The sequence below is a fragment of the Trachurus japonicus genome, chromosome 21 (genome assembly GCF_045865225.1).
Source record: "Trachurus japonicus isolate A0001 chromosome 21, Traja_1.0".
Classification (NCBI taxonomy): Eukaryota; Metazoa; Chordata; class Actinopteri; order Carangiformes; family Carangidae; genus Trachurus; species Trachurus japonicus.
This window is the reverse complement of record NC_140927.1, coordinates 546,076-563,059: the sequence shown is the minus strand read 5'-3', so window position 1 is coordinate 563,059 and position 16,984 is coordinate 546,076. Positions and strand designations below refer to the sequence as shown.

The window sequence follows — 16,984 nt, the reverse complement described above, 5'->3', positions numbered from 1 at the left end:
GGACATATTGGGGAAATATCACTTTTTGAAGAATCTTAATATTTGGGTGTTTGGCTTGGCTTCTGGCCCTCAAAATGTGGCAATTCACATACAATATCTGTAATTTTCACGCTCCCGAGGTTGAAATCCATGTGGCTTTACGAGCTGTTCTCTCAGCTGTCATTCAATAAATGGTGGCATTAGTTTTAGAATTTGCATCATTCCACCCCTACCTGTGAGTACTGATACCAGTAGAAGGGGCGGGGCAAGCAGTGGCTCATTTGCATTTAAAGGGACAGGCTCTGAAACCAGCCGTTCTGAACAGGGCTGTTTTGAGAGGATGAAAAGTGCTGTGATGTTTGATCCTTGGGGGATTTTGACCAAAGCATGTCACAGACATGTCTTTAAGACACCTGGGAACTATTTTAATTTGTGGAAAAGGAGCATAATATGTCTCCTTTAACACATAATAGAATAGTATCAAAGTAATCTGCAGGGCTGGTTTTAGCCAGTGGGCCACCAGTGGGCTGGCTCCTGTATTGTTTGAGAAGCAGGGACAAACATTGTCCTTGCATAACTCATCCGAGAATACCAAGTGATGTGGCCATGATCATTTCTCTTCAGGACTCGGTTGGTGGACAGATAAAATGTCCAGTTAATGTTTGCTGGGAAATATTGTCTCTGTGTTAAAAAGTTGCCAAACATATGACATCAACCATCAGAAACTTGCTGCACACTTTTGCTGCTGATAAGCTGTAGTTTTGATGCAGCAGTATAGCTGAACATATTGAAACTATTCACCCATAGTAACATTAAGGCTATAAATAATGCATAATGCAGCACTCTTTGGTTATAGGCTCATTTTGGACAAGTACCCGTAGGCTACAAGAGATTTGAACTTGTTCTATTGAAATTGAAAATGTACACTCAGATGAAGTGCAGCACTGCTTTTTCTTGAAAAAGAGAAGTTGTCTTCCTAAGGCCAGTACCCTTATGTACCTGGAGCTTGTTAAAACTCTTGAAAATATATAAAGTTTACCTTGAAACCTATAAAAAGACAAATAAAATACTTGTCATGTCAGATGCACAGACACGTATATGGAGCGTGGCCTCATTTGCGTTGAGTTTAGCTGTAAAACTTAGAGACAGGCAGTGATTCACCCTCAGCCTTTTGTCCACTGGCATCAGGGCTTGGCTTTGATAAGCACTGACAGCCTTTCTTGCAGTGCATTGTGGGCCTATCTACACTGGCACTGTGGATGCACCCTGTTGCTTTCTTCAACAAAGCACACGCATATTCCTTTTGGCCAAGTGTTGCAATCTTCCATTGATCTTATTTAATGGAATTTGTACTCTTTGCTTCATTAACCATTTAGCCGAGTGACTCACTAAAGAAATGAATGTTCCAGCTGTAGTGACTAACTTGACTATTGATATCCATGCAGTGATAAATGAGTTCACCTTAGTTTATCTTAAAGTACTGTTCACATCAGATGTTTTTTTTTTTTTACGATATCAGTGACGTCATAGCTGAACAGCCCTGACATAATTCCGCTGACTAACAACACTGAGAAAAAGAGGCTGCTTCACCCAGTGTGTCCACACACACACATGAACACACCTTCTTATAGCCAGTGCTCAAGCAGCCCTGTTCTATAATAACAAAGTGACAGACTGATAGTGTGAAAATATTAATTCACTAACAACCTAGCTTTGTAAATGTTAGGCCAATGTGGTGGAATGGAACTTTGCCACAACATTTTACAGTGCCTTGAAAAAGTATTTGCCCCTTACAGATTTCATAATCTTTATGTATATTTGTCGCACTTAAATGTTTAAGATCATCAAACACATTTTAATATTTGACAAAGATAGCCCAAGTAAATATAAAATGATGTTTTTAAATGATGATTTCATTGATAAAGAGGAAAAAAAGTTATCCAAACCTATACCTGGCCCTATGGGACAAAGTAATAGATAGAGAATACTTTATTACACCCTAGTATTAGTGTGTCTCTTATTCCTGTTTTATGGAACAAGTTTAAGTCTTAAGTCCCATGTCTTGTCTTCCTCCTGTGATTACCTCATGCGTCTCACCTATGTTGATCGCCTTACCTATGTCTTGTTTCTACTACTACTACTACTACTATTACCTCAGTGTTTTCTCATAAGCGTGAATGCTAGCTGCTTTCAGCATTCAGATGTATTTCCTTCAGGAAATGCATTTTCTAGTTGTCCATTGCTAGTTTATCTGGGTCCCTGCTCCATGTTGCCTGTGTGCTCCTGCATGTTCTTTATGTTCCCCGTCAAGTCATTTCTTTGCTCAACCTTTCAGAGTCTTGATCTGTATTTGGTTGTTTTTTTTGAAAACCGCCACAGTGACACAACGTCCTTATATTAATATATATTATATATTTATTAATTCTGTGTATATAGATCCAGTTGTTTGTGTTTGAGCTGCTCAGATAAGTTTGAGGTGTTTTCTCCTTTCATTTGAAATACACTGAAACACTGGTTTCGTTGTGGCTTTTGGTCATCTAGTTCATTATTTCTGCTGGAAAAGACTCAATATGAACAAAGCTTTATTATGTGTACAGAACTAGAATGTGAAAATTCCCCCTCCCCGGGTCTATACACTGGTGGAGGTCAGGAAATGAACGAGATGCCTGAAAAAGGCTTATAAGGGCATGAGCAGGGCAGTGGTGTGAAGCTGACGGTGAAGGTGCTGGAGGAGGTTTGCAGCACTCTGTCTGAAACGACAGCTGACAGCAGGGGAGAGAGAACGGGTTTCACAGTTTGCTGTGATTGGGTGGACAGGATGGAGGAGAGACATGATGGGTGATGCTACACAGCTGATGACAGGAGAGCAGAGAGGGCAGTGTATGTAGAGAAGACTGTCACATACAAAACATGTCCATACATCAGTCTTGGTTGTGACAGACCTGTTGCTGCACCGATGCTTGCTGAATTTTCAGAATTTTGGCACCGACCTTGTACCAAAGTATCGGATTTCATGACATCTCGGGCGTCTGTTCATCAGGGCTGAAGATGGATCATATCAGTTTTGGTTATGGCTGCGTCCTCTCTGGAGAGGCAGTCTCTCCAGCTGTTAGGCCTGATGTGGAGGCTGGTACAGAGGAGGGGGCTGCTGCTCGTTGTTTCCTCCTCTCCTGATGTTTCTCCTTCATCACCAGTTCAAATACCTGCAGTCATATATTGATATATTGATGTAATTCTGTACTGGACTTCCTCATTTGTCTTTTGATTAAGGAATTACGTTTTATTTCAACTTTTTATCTTTCATGAAAGAAAATAAAAGCCCCCTCCAAGCCATTCAAACACCATGACTTCCGTCCCACCATTATTTTTAATTGCTGTAATTATGCTGCTTTGCATTAGTACATAATCAGACACAATAAGTTGTTTAGCTCTGCAGGGAAGCATCTTTGAATTATACTTAGATCCTAAAGTGTTGTTTTGCACTTAAATGATACAAAGTAGGCTACTCAATTTGGCAGCAGATATCTTTATAGATACATTAGATAACAAAACCACTGGGAGCCCTGCTGTGTGTCTGACTCCAAATGGGTCACAACCGCGCCATCTTTTTGTCTTCTACTTACTTATCAATAAAGGGCTTCTCTGTGGCAGCTGCACAATTGGTGTTTAAGCCCTCTTCGCTAGAGGACCCAGAAATGAAGGTACAGGATAATCCTCTGGTACACTACACAAGCTGGGACTGGGCCTCCAAGCAGCTCAACCTGCCCATATTGGGAATTACAGAGGTGTTTGGCGTAGTGCACATGTTGAGCAACTCAGATCTTTATCCAAGTGTGTGTGTGTGTGAGAGAGAGAGAGAGATTGTGTGTAAAAAATCTTGGTCAAGCTGAGCCCGTTGTTGAACAGATGCCAGTGGAAATCTGACGTGTCTAAAATCTGTTTCCTTATTCAGCATGATATTTCAAGGAACTGGCTCATTCGTTGGGTGGCTTCCAGGGGTTTTGTTAATGCATTGTGTGAGTCATAGTATATTTACTTGGTATCTGTTAAACACTGTGGAGGATTCCTTGTGACTGATCTGGAGCTTTGAGTTGGATTTGTGGATTTGTCATAAAGGTTGTTTGCATTAAGAGCCTGATGCAAATGGGGTGCAAACCCCCCTCTCTTCAATAATTAATTTCCAGTGCAAACTGCAAACTCATGGTGTATAATGAATTAATTATTTGTTTGAACAAAAATATATACTTGTACTGCTCAACACATAAGTGCTTCCTAAAGCCCTCATGTAGAAAGTTTGCCTGCAAGAATCTTAGAAACAAACCAAAGCAGTAAAGCTAAATAATGGCTTATGTTGTTCATTCCTGTTGTTTTAATGTGTAATCACTGAAGCAACTGTGGTAAATTCTGATCAAATAATGGCCATTTTTTCATAGCCAGCAGGAAGAAATGAACCCCAATCACATAAACAAGTACTTTAATATTCTACTTCAAAAGCTTAAATTTAGTATAATTTATTACATCAGCACTAATTCCATAATTTTAACAGAAATGTATCTGATATTTCTTCTCAAATTATCTCCAGTCATAAAATCCCAATTGATGTTGATGCCTCCATTACAACATTCAACACTAAGGTGTTTTTTGGCAGTGAAAACCTCCCTACAAAGGCATGGGTGTAAGACTTTTAATATGAAAATCCTGGAGAAAGTGTTGACTTTTACAAATCCAAAGTGTCCCACTGTGGGACACACAAGGTGCAGCACCTGATCAGCATGTGCTAGGCTATCAATTACCCAAATACATGTGAGCTTGTGACTGTCCAGAGTTGTTGATGCACTGTGGGGCAACTTTATTTAAATACATCTGGCTGTGTGGAAACATGTGTTTTTCTTTCTCTTCATGTCTCTCTTCTCCAAGGAGTTTTGCTGGTTTCCTTGCAGAGAAAATGTTTTAATTTGCTTCTCAACATTGTCTTCTGCTCTGTTTCTTTTGGCCTGCCCCACAATAGCTCTGTGTGGATATTGGACATGAGTGATTGAAGAACACACTGCTTATTGTACTTTGGTCTGTCTCAGACAAGAGCAGCAGAAATCAATAGGAAGATCCAGTTTTCCTCCCTTCTCCTTGGGCGGCCAAGTTCCGTCTTATTGAACATTGTTATTTGGAGGAGACTGTCTCTCACAAAGACCAGTCTGCACCACGTCTCTGTGTTTTCTTCTTCTTCCCCAGAAGGAATAGTTCTGTTGCAGCCATGGTAGCTTGAAGCATCCAGTGACAAAGACAGAGCAAACATTCTCAACTCGTCATTATTTCAGTTTGTTTTTTGTTTTTTTTAGTAAGGCTCAATAATGAGCAGACATGTAGCAGTGAGGGGAATAGTGGAACTAAGTACCAGGGCCCAGACAGTCTGCGTTTTGTCCAAAAAAAAAAAAAAAGAAAATAGGAAGGATGAGTTTATTCTTTTTTTTCAAATAATCCATCCATCGCCATACTGCTTATCCATGCAGGGTCACAGGGGGAAGGGCTGGAGCCATACCAGCTGACGTAGGGCCAGGGTGGGGTACACCCGCGACAGGTTGCCAGTCAAGTCCAGGCCTACAGAGATGGACAATGCACACAGACCCACATTCATACTACAGACCATTAATGGTTGCCAGTCAACCTATTGCACATGTCAGTGAGTCAAATCATGCAGCATGCTTGGACCAAGGATTAAAAATGCTTGTGATTGGCTGTTTATTTACAATAATTGTGAAGCAGAAGTAAGTGATCCGGTCGCTTTGGCTAACTTCTTGTCAGCCGATGGAGTTAGCAGTCCCCGCCCTCGTCCCTACGTCACCACATTCACGCGCATCCCTTGGCTGCACACACAGAGAGGACCGCCCCTTTATGCCGTTCTCTCTCCTCATTGGATAAAGGTTGTAGGAAACAAGGAAAGTTTTCTCCTCGGCTTACAGCAGAGTAGAGTGACTGACAGACCCGTGTTTCAGACCAAACACGCTATATAAGTGATTGCTGTCGGAAGATACACTATATTACCAAAAGTATTCGCTCACCTGCCTTTACTCATTCTATGAACTGAAGTGCCATCCCATTCCTAACTCATAGAATTCAATATGATGTCGGTCCACCTTTTGCAGCTATTACAGCTTCAACTCTTCTGGGAAGACTGTCCACAAGGTTGAGGAGAGTGTTTATAGGAATTCTTGACCATTCTTCCAAAAGCGCATTGGTGAGGTCACACACTGATGTTGGTCGAGAAGGCCTGGCTCTCAGTCTCCGCTCTAATTCATCCCAAAGGTGTTCTATCGGGTTCAGGTCAGGACTCTGTGCAGGCCAGTCAAGTTCATCCACACCAGACTCTGTCATCCACGTCTTTATGGACCTTGCTTTGTGCACTGGTGCACAGTCATGTTGGAAGAGGAAGGGGCCCGCTCCAAACTGTTCCCACAAGGTTGGGAGCATGGAATTGTCCAAAATGTTTTGGTATCCTGAAGCATTCAAAGTTCCTTTCACTGGAACTAAGGGGCCAAGCCCAGCTCCTGAAAAACAACCCCATACCATAATTCCTCCTCCACCAAATTTCACAGTCGGCACAATGCAATCTGAAATGTACCGTTCTCCTGGCAACCTCCAAACCCAGACTCGTCCATCAGATTGCCAGATGGAAAAGCGTGATTCATCACTCCAGAGAACGCGTCTCCACTGCTCTAGAGGCCAGTGGCGGCGTGCTTTACACCATTGCATCCGACGCCTTGCATTGCACTTGGTGATGTGTGGCTTGGCTGCAGCTGCTCGGCCATGGAAACCCATTCCATGAAGCTCTCTGCGTACTGTACTTGGGCTAATCTGAAGGTCACATGAAGTTTGTAGCTCTGTAGCAATTGACTGTGCAGAAAGTCGGCGACCTCTTTGCACTATGCGCTTCAGCATCCGCTGACCCCTCTCCGTCACTTTACGTGGCCTACCACTTCGTGGCTGAGTTGCTGTTGTTCCCAAACGCTTCCATTTTGTTATAATAGAGCTGACAGTTGACTGTGGAATATTTAGGAGCGAGGAAATTTCACGACTGGATTTGTTGCACAAGTGGCATCCTATGACAGTTCCACGCTGGAATTCACTGAGCTCCTGAGAGCAGCCCATTCTTTCACAAATGTCTTGTTTCACAGTCTGCATGCCTGAGTGCTTGAATTTATACACCTGGGGCCAGGCCAAGTGATTAGGACACCTGATTCTGATCATTTGAATGGGTGAGCGAATACTTTTGGTAATATAGTGTATAACTATTTAAGTTTCATACTGTCATGTACTGTAATTTTCTCTTTGTTAAGTTCATCAACTGTATACAAAGACTTGGCAAAGCCTCAGTGATGAAATGTGTTGTAAATGAGTTGGCATTTTCAATTTTAGCCTCAGAGTTTGCCACTTGAATGAAATTGATATTGAAAGAAAATTTGGTATTGGATTCTCGGTTAGCCAGACCTAACAGCATCAAGTAATACTGTTCTCAAATATTAAATAAATGGATAACGAGAGTTTTGATCCTGCTGCTTTTGTTTTTCAACAGACTGGGGTAGCACTTGTTGAAAACTATTTCACCTTATTTCTGCAAATACAATTCTTGTCATATTTTCTTCAGTAGACTTTTATTTGTAATAATAATAATAATACATAATGAATATCATGAAAATGTACACAGGCCAGAGTAAAAAAAAAAAAGACAGAAAAGGCTCTCCACCAGCATCACTTACTCAGATTACAAATGGTTAAAACACCACATGTTAATGATGGTTTATTGACAAAGGGGGTGAAATACTGTCTGCTGCTGTGAGGTGTTTTAAATGGCCAAAGGGGACCGGGTACCTGACAGAAACACACATCACCAGTGTTGATGTCTTAATTTCTCCCCTGCTAGATGACCCAGACTGATTCTGCTTATCAGCCACAACAAGAAGAATGTAAATAGAAATCTAAAAAAAAAAACACCACAAAGCTCTGCAGGGAAGCCTCCACTGCCCTCACACCAACTCCCACACGCTGTAGCAATGGTTCAGGTCGAATGGAGGGAAGGAGATTGGGATTATTTGATTTGTGTCCCCCAATCCCTGGTTATAAATTAGAATTGGATGGGTTGAAGGAGGAGGGCGGGGTGTAGTGCTGAGCTGCTGCCCTCATTACCTTGTCTGGCAGAGGGACTGTTTGCTGACTGCTGTGCTGATAGGACAGGGCAGGGTGGTTCCCATTACAGGCTGTGTTTTGATGGAACTTTGTACCTAACTGGAAAGGGAATTTAATGTTTGTTTTCAATGCTGTTTGAGATAAAAAATTTAAAAAAACACAGACAGACAGATATATCAGCCAGACGGCATTAGCTCCAGAAACTGTACGGTGGAAGTGGTGGCTGATAACAGTCAAGTTACACAGCAGTCATGTATATAGCTGTGTCAAATCTACAGCTGTGATATGTAGTATTATCCCTTACAGAAAAAAACACATGAACATTCACATGTGAAAAAATTTGCACATGGAAAACACGTGATTTTGGCCCAATTTTATGCAAATCACATGTAAACCCATTTTCCACGTGGTAACATGTTTTTCCACATGTGGGAAATGGGTTCACTTGGGAATTCACATAAAATTGGGCCAAAATCACATGTTTCTCATGTGCAAATAAGATGCTTCCCATATGCAGAATTTTACACATGTGAATTTCACGAGGTGGTTAGGGTTGATGGATATGTAGTATTATAATCTGTTAACAGTTATAGCCTGATGTGTATGCAATACAGTATCCATTCACACAAATAACATTATGACTATCCTGATCTTGGCCCTTCCATGAAAATATGATTCACACACAACACTGGACATGATCTGGCTATAAAAGTAACAAAGACTTTGAGTTTGAAAAAAGACAGCACCACTGGGGTTATTAAATATTAGCATGTACATGGCAGAAAGACATATACTGTCACTTAAGCTCTGACCATCTGCAAATGGCTTTGGACAGACGTCCCCCGTCTTCTCAGTGGGTTTTTGAAGTAACTGCGTGGCTACAGCCAGACATAACAGAGACCTGACCTAAAAACAGCAGGGATGAGGGCCAGAGACAGCCATTTCCCAGCAGCACACTGAGATAGTGAATTAACATTGACAACAGTGGTTAGCAGAGCTCAGAGGGTTTCATGTCACCTCTTTCCTGGCTCTGACAGACCCAGTCCTCATGAATGATAATGAACATGAGGAAGTATCCCACATAGCAAAAGGAGTCCGCCGCGGACCCGCCGCGGATGTAGCGCGGCTTCCGGAACGGACCCGCGAAACGGACCCGTATCGGAGTCCACTTGCTCTCTGTGACGGATCCGCAACGAAGGCGGATCGCGGACCCGTCCTGGATCCGCGCTGCATCCGGTCCGCATCCGCGATTTAAATCATACCTCCGCGGCGGGTCCGTTCAGGGCCCGCAAATCCGCCGCGGATCCGCAACAGACTCATAATAACCCTCTGGCCCGGATCCGTTTGGGACCCGCAACGGACTTATAAAATACCTCTGGCCCGGGTCCGTTCGGGACACGCAAATCCGCCGCGGATCCGAAACGGACGCAAAAAAAACCTCTGGCCCGGGTCCGTTTTGGACCCGTTCATCATTTTCAAAATCTCCATAAAATAGCTTAAACTAAAACTATAACTATGCCTAGCCTAGACTTCTACACCAAGCTTAAATCTGCATTGCCTTGCATTTTTAACCCAACACTATTGTCAATATACAGAAAAGGTTGAAGTCAAGACATCAATTAACTGTACAAAATGAGGCTACAACTTCAATGAAATGTGAAGCTAAAATATCAGAAAATGAATAACTGGTGAACGACAAGAAGTTCAATACAAATATTGTTTATTCTTTTAAAGTACATGCTACTGGGGTTCTCGCGTGGATGGAGGCGGGACACGTCTCCTCGCTGCACAATCTGCCGCAAGGTGGATGGCGTGTTTGGTCACCTCGTCATCTGTGGCTGACCTGTCACTGTATTTTTTCTTACAGCACCTGTAATCAAACAGACAGATATATAGGGAGTCAAGGTCATACCATGTTTAATTTCGAGCAAAAAGAAAAAAAAGACATCAAACGTTAAAAAAAACAAAAAAAACAGCTGATCGCTTATGTGACAGGGTGAGGGTAAATAAACACAGCTGATGTGAGCGCAGACCTGTCAAAATGCCCTGTCCTGCGTCAGGTGTAACTTAATATGAACGCAGCTCAAAGCGCCTCTCACGGTGACCAAGCTCAGATAAATACATTGGATCAGCTGTAGTTTATCGCGTGTCCTCCCGCATAAAGCCGCAATATACCGGAGCTCCTAAAAAAAACAACAAAAAAACGCTACGTGCGGTGGAGCTGAAAACAGCTGAGTTCTCCTCTACTACAGCTGAACAGCCGACATGTGGTCAAGACGTACAGAGACCTGTCACAGTGTCACCTAAACTTCAACCTCAGACTGTCTGCTTCTCAGATGATCACACAGGGAGAGCATGAATGTGTGATGAGTTGTGTTACAGAGTCCTGTATCAATGTTTAGGCTTATTCGTCAGTGCTTTATGTTGTCATGATAATTAATAGGCCTATATGCTGAGAAATAAGATTGTAAATAAAACAAATCCTACAGGGAAGACCAATTTATGTTTAACGAATCAAATATTGTTTTGGTCATAGTAACTGATAATAAATAGGCTATGTTTAATTCTCTCTTTCACACTTTGAGAGTTTGCGGTGCTGACGAATGTAGTCCGGTTAGTTGGCTGGGGTCACGAAAATAAAGCGTTTTACTTCTCAAAACAATATGCGTTCAAAAGAGTGATACATTTGCATCACAAAACCGTTGTCCACAAAAAAGTCTGACCTCACAATCGCTTGCTGCTATTTTCTCTCCCTCCGTATCACTGCGCGCTGCCGCCTCTAGACGGCTGTGCGCATTTCCATCAGCTGTTTCATGGAGTTTATTGCTCGGATAGTTCACGTAATCTGATTATGACACAAGTGATGAAGCCATCCCTTGTTTTAGCACAGAGCCAAGGGGAGAGCTTTATGAACCTGATGTGATGCTGAACCTCGTCAGATGGAGTTAGAACGGGCAGACACAGAGAGGAGGGACAGGGAAGCAACAAGCTGAAGTTAGACCACAGCTGCAGCTGTGACAGACAGGGTGACCGGGTGATGATCAGTAATGCAGCGCAGTCCGTGATGGAAGATCAGCCCGACAAATGTACACACTATCAGGACGATTATTTTTTCTTGCCGTTATAAAATAGCGAGCCTACACACCAGCCACGTCCACTCTGTTAGCTGGCTCAGCTGACCGGTGGTCAGATGGTGGTTAGATCTTCACATGTTGAACAAAGTGCATCCAAACGCCAGGCTAAAGAAAGAGCGAGGATCCTCTGACAGCTGCAGGTGAGCTACACGTCAGCTGGCTGCAGAGGAGTGCTCTTCTTTTTTTTTTTCCAGCAGCACCATCCTTGGAGGTGATGCACGCTGTCTGTCTGTATATTTGTTGGTCTGATCTTCCACCATGGACTGCGCTGCAACGATCACTCTTCTCTGCTCTAACCTCTTTCCTACAGTCTATGGAACTCCATCTGATGAGGTTCAGCATCACATCAGGTTCATAAAGCTCTCCCTTTAGCTCTGTGCTAAAACAAGGGTATAGATAGATATCAAAAGACCCGAACTATCCCTTTAATGAAAAATAAACACACACTTTGATATTAAGAGCACTACCATATTATCCTACAACTTAGCTGACTGTAAAGTAATTACAATGAGTAGATGTTTTAAAGTTTATATAAAATACGAAAGATAACATCTCAACATACTAAACCTAAGTAATACTTACCACATACTCTCAATAGATTCTCCGGGTCCTCATTCAGGTAAACGCAGAGGGTCTTTAGGACGCATTCTCTTCCCAGATCCACGTCATCATCCTACGGCAGAAAAGCAGAGGAGAAGTTGTGTTGTTTGAGTTCATGTCTGTGAAAATTCTCATTTGTCCTGGTAAAAGGCATTTTTTGTCTTGAAGACAATCAGTTGTTACACCCCCAACCCAGAGAATATATTTACTTCATCCATTGGTGCAATGATGCCCCCTATTTCTTTTTCATTACTGAGTAATTGTTTAAAAATAATATACATAAATGAAAAAAAAACAATAAACTCAGAAAACAACAACTAATTTAGTAATACTCACCACTACTGCAGAGCCTTTGACACAGCACCCTGAGACATGTCAAATATTGCACAGCAACTGAACACCCTTTACACTGCCACATTCACTAGAGAAAGAAAGACAAATGGAAATTGGTTTAGTTTGTGGTGCCATATTATTTTGTGTTGTAATGAAGACTGATTATTAGACATATCTCTCCAAAATAGTTTCAACAAAAAAAATGAACATTAGAATCTTAAAGGCAATAGGACTTGCAGTAATTATCTTTACTCACAATATTAAAAAAGGAATAATATCATTAATATCATAAAAGAAGGTCAGACAACAAATGTAGCCTACAGGGACATCGATCTGCATCACCTGTTACAACAGAGCTGCGCAAAAGAGAAAAAGTGATCGCCCCCGAGAGCATTGTAATCATATCGGTTAACAAGCGTTGGTTATCATCAGTCAGAAAAAAAATTCAAAATGTGCATCCCGAAAACCAACAAAAGCAATTGAATAGTAGGCTAATACTCACCACTACACAGCAGCACCCAGAGACATGTCAAATATTGGCATAGCTGGAGGATTATCTGCACAGTAAAAATAGAAAAAATGTTGAAAAAAAGTCAAGTATGTGGGTGTGTAGACAACATAAACTCAAGGCAGGACATAGAAGACACAAAATAGCTAACTTTAGTTGACTTAAGCTTAGCAAAAATGACAGCCCTCACTATTTTAAAAAAAAAGTTTAAAAAAAAAGAAAAGCTGTGTGCCCGCCCCTCCTCCCCAGCGAATTAAACATAGCCTATTTATGACCAAAACAATATCTGATTATATTTGATTCATTAAACACAAATTATTGGTCTTTCCTGCTTGATTTACAATTTTATCTTGTTTCTCAGCATATATTAATCATCATAAAGCACTGACAAGCTTAAACATTAATATTGCCAGTGTGCATGGCATGTGTGAGTGTGTTTGTACTGCTGCTGTAACTTGTGAATTTCCCCTTCGTGGGATGAATAAAGGCAGAGGGAGTGCTGTTGTACTGTATATCAGCACGGGTGTGCGGCCTCGTGCCTACGACCGAATCACACCCGTGCTGATATACAGTACAACAGCGCCGTTAGCCGCTCGGCTAGCGAAAAGTCACGGAGAATTACGACATGAGGAGCAAAGAGAGGCTTAAAGCTCCAGTTGGTAAGTTGACGAAAGTGAAAGTAAACTCCGCGACTTGGTCGGAAATTTCAAGACAATACTCCGTCAGGTCCCTTTATGAACCTCTGCCAAGCGCCCCACACACACACAGACACACACAAAGTAGCCATGAACGCACCCACAGAGAAAAAAAAAAAAAAAAAAAAGATGTACCGTATCCATAGCACGACGTGTAGGAGCGGCGATTGGCTGCTCCTCCTGCTCCCTCTACCTGACTGGTGGAGAATCGTCGGGCGCGGTGGATTTTGGCAAATACGATTACAGGCTGTAGGTGGAGCCAGAGGAGTTGGATTTTGTCCTAAATTACTCATTTAATGTCTGACCATCAGAATATAGTGACAATTCCAGCAAATATGACTGAATAATTGTTACCAACTGAAGCTTTAAAAAAGTCATTCTAAACTCCGTAACGTTGGAGTTGGTTGCCCTCTTCATAAACATTACGGTGTTTTTTATTTTTTAAATAAAAGCCGAGCGGCTAACTAGCCGTTAGCGGCTAACTAGCCGGCTAACTAGCCGCTAACGGCTAGTTAGTTTTAAAGAAAAGAAAATAATTATTTAAAAAAAAAACACCGTAATGTGTATGAAGAGGGCGACTCGTAATTACTGGGAGTCGGAACACCGGGCATAGCCTACTTAAATCGAGGAAATGGGAGGTCGAGGTCGGAGAAATAGCAGCTAAGTTACATAAGTTACCGCTAGCATAGGCTAACGTTACACAGCATAACAGCTGCGATACATTAAAACAGATAACCATAACGTTACCAAATAACAATGTGTGTTTTTTTTAGTCACACAACCACAACATATTCTCCCGAAATTGCTATCCCATTTTAAAACAAAATAGCTACAGACGTGCATCATCACATCTCAGCTAGAAGCTAACCTAGCCTGTTGCACAAAACTACAAAAGTTCTAACAGTGCTAATATCAAACAACGTCATTACAAGCATTAATATACATGACGATTAAAAACACAAAGGCCAATGTTTAACGTTACTGTGAATGTCGCAATACATCAATAAATCAATAAACTTACTAGAGGCTTCAGCACAACCGTGTCCCAGCAAAGAAAGATGACTCCTCTAGTCTCGGCTCGGTGTGGACTACTGTGTTCGACCGTTACAGTAAAGGCGCGTCCGTGTCCACACGTCCGACACGGGTCCGTTCGGGATCCGCTGTTTGACGGTAGAATAACGGCTCTGCCTGGAGGCGGGGCTGATCCTCTAGGCGGCGCCCAAACGAATGTGACAGTCACGCGGGTTTGGTGACTTGAATGCGGATCCGCGTCGGAGTCTCCTGCTGTGTGGGATGTCTGCACAGAGTTAACTGTTCACAACAGTATCTGATCTCGACAGTTACGGATAGTGTGACCTCGGTCTCTGTCCGACACAATATTCACTGTACTCTTAGCTATCAAACATGCACTCTCACAATAGGGCAGATTGTTTGAAGCAGAAGTAAGCGGAATTTTTGTGTTAATATAAGTCTTAAATAGTTATATCTTCCGACGGCAATCAATTTTATAGAGTGTTTGGTCTGAAACACAGGTCTGCCAGTCATCTGCTCTGCTGTAAGCCGAGGAGAAAGCTTTCCTTGTATCCTACAACCTTTATCCAAAGAGGAGAGAGAACGGCATAAAGGGGCAGTCCTCTCTGTGTGTGCAGCCACGGGATGCGCGTGAATGTGGTGACGTAGGGACGAGGGCGGGGACTGCTAACTCCATCGGCTGACAGGAAGTTAGCCAAAACAACCGGATCGCTTACTTCTGCTTTAAAGGGACATATTATGGAAATATAACTTTTTGAAGGCTCTTTAAAATATATTTGGGTTAGGGATGTGGAGATTCACCGATTCATATCGGTGGTCCGATATAAACGTGTGCGATGTGACTGCACCGGTAGATTCAGGGTACATCGGACATAATTTATGGTTGAATTTGCGATGCATCTCTTCTAGCCTTCTACATCGGTAAATTCCGTGGTTAAATCAATCATTTCATTTTCCGAGGCAACCTGAACGCACCATCGTGGAAGCCGTGCCCGTGCGCAGCCTCCTGCCCATGCTCTGACAGCAGCAGCAGCTGTAGTCAGAGCCGCCAAGTAAAGTAAACAGTCCGAGTGAAGCGGCGGGTCAATACTCGGCTGTAAGGAGAAGGGCCATGGTAGTGGCTCTGGTTGTAGTGAGCTGGGAAGCGGTGGTAGCCGCGGATGCTAACCGCTAGTTAGCGGTAGCGGTTAGCATCCGTGACAGCTAGCAGGGCTAGTAGTATGACTCTGCTACACCTGAGCTCTGCCACTGGCTAGAGAGAAAACACCGACTGTCCACCAAGAAATGTCCCGTGCACAACAAAACATCTATTGTCTCTTTTATGTTGTTTTGTGAAGCACTTTGTAAACTTGTGTTTTTAAAGGTGCTATATAGCCCTAAATAAAGTTATTATATTATAACATGGCAAAGACCAAAATGCAGAGGTGCCACCACACAAGACTAGCCCATATGATTAAGCTGGATTTCATTTCTACCATTTATTTCCTCTAGATTGTACCTTTCAAATATGATTTACTGTAAAAATTAACCAAATATAGGCTACATCCCTCAAATTGATACAGAGAGTAAAGCAGAATTGGTATTGAGACTAAACCTGATGTGGGAAGAAACTCTCATATATCACAACTGTATCAAACATCATATTGAACCGAATCTCTTTGTAATTAAGTCATATCGTTATCAAATCGCATTTGAATCGCATCGCATCGTGAACAGGAGTGATCGTATCGACAGGAGCTTCAGTGTATCGTTAATGTATCGTATCGGTGGCAGCGTATCGAGATGCGTATCGAATCGGCCTCAGTGGTGGAGATATACAACCCTAATTTGGGTGTTTGTCTTGTCTTCCGGCCCCCAAAATGTGAGAATTGACAAAATAATCTGTAATGTGCAGACTTAAATCCACGTGGTTTTATGAGCTGTTCCCTCAGTTGTCTTCCAGTGATGTAGCTAGGATTTTAATTTTGCATAATACCACCCCTACATGGGAAATGTAGAAGGGGTGGGGCAAGCAGTGGTTCATTTGCATTTAAAGGGACAGACACTGAAATCAGCTGTTCTGAACATGGCTGTTTTGAGAGGATGAAAAGAGCTGTGATGTTTGATCCTTGGGGTATTTTGACCAAGCATGTCACAGACATGTCTTCAAGACACCTGGGAACTATTTTAATTTGTGGAAAGGGGGCATAATATGTCTCCTTTAAAACACACTCAGACGAGTGTGTTTCTCAATTTGCCTGATCTGCTGCAGTGCAACTGCAAACCACTGCTGTGCTGCGGTGGAATTTCCACTGCTTTCGCTCAATTTTCCTCCTGCCAACTACCAGCTGCCTGCGTCTGCTTTTATGTACTTGGGAGATTTAGATGCTCTCAGTGCAGGTGCAACAAAAAACCCCTGTGGACCTGTGCCCGTACCAGAGGGCGTATTCTATAAAGTACAAAACATAGTGTTTGAGTGGCATTTTTGACTTTTATGGCGTCTGCATATTTTTTTTAATTATTCAACAGACAGCCCACGCATCATT

The 16,984-nt window shown here is 42.4% G+C and overlaps 1 protein-coding gene and 1 long non-coding RNA gene across 3 annotated transcripts in view; one reads left to right on the top strand and one right to left on the bottom strand.

The window, feature by feature from the left end:
* Positions 1-16,984, top strand: part of tfpia (tissue factor pathway inhibitor a) — a 57,182-nt gene that overhangs the window by 16,888 nt on the left and 23,310 nt on the right. The window lies entirely within an intron of this gene.
* Positions 9,901-14,643, bottom strand: LOC146964518 (uncharacterized). The gene is made up of 5 exons (XR_015034621.1): positions 14,449-14,643; positions 12,727-12,781; positions 12,228-12,312; positions 11,874-11,964; positions 9,901-10,027 (listed from the first exon to the last, which is right to left on the bottom strand). It is a non-coding gene; the product is annotated as an uncharacterized LOC146964518 (long non-coding RNA).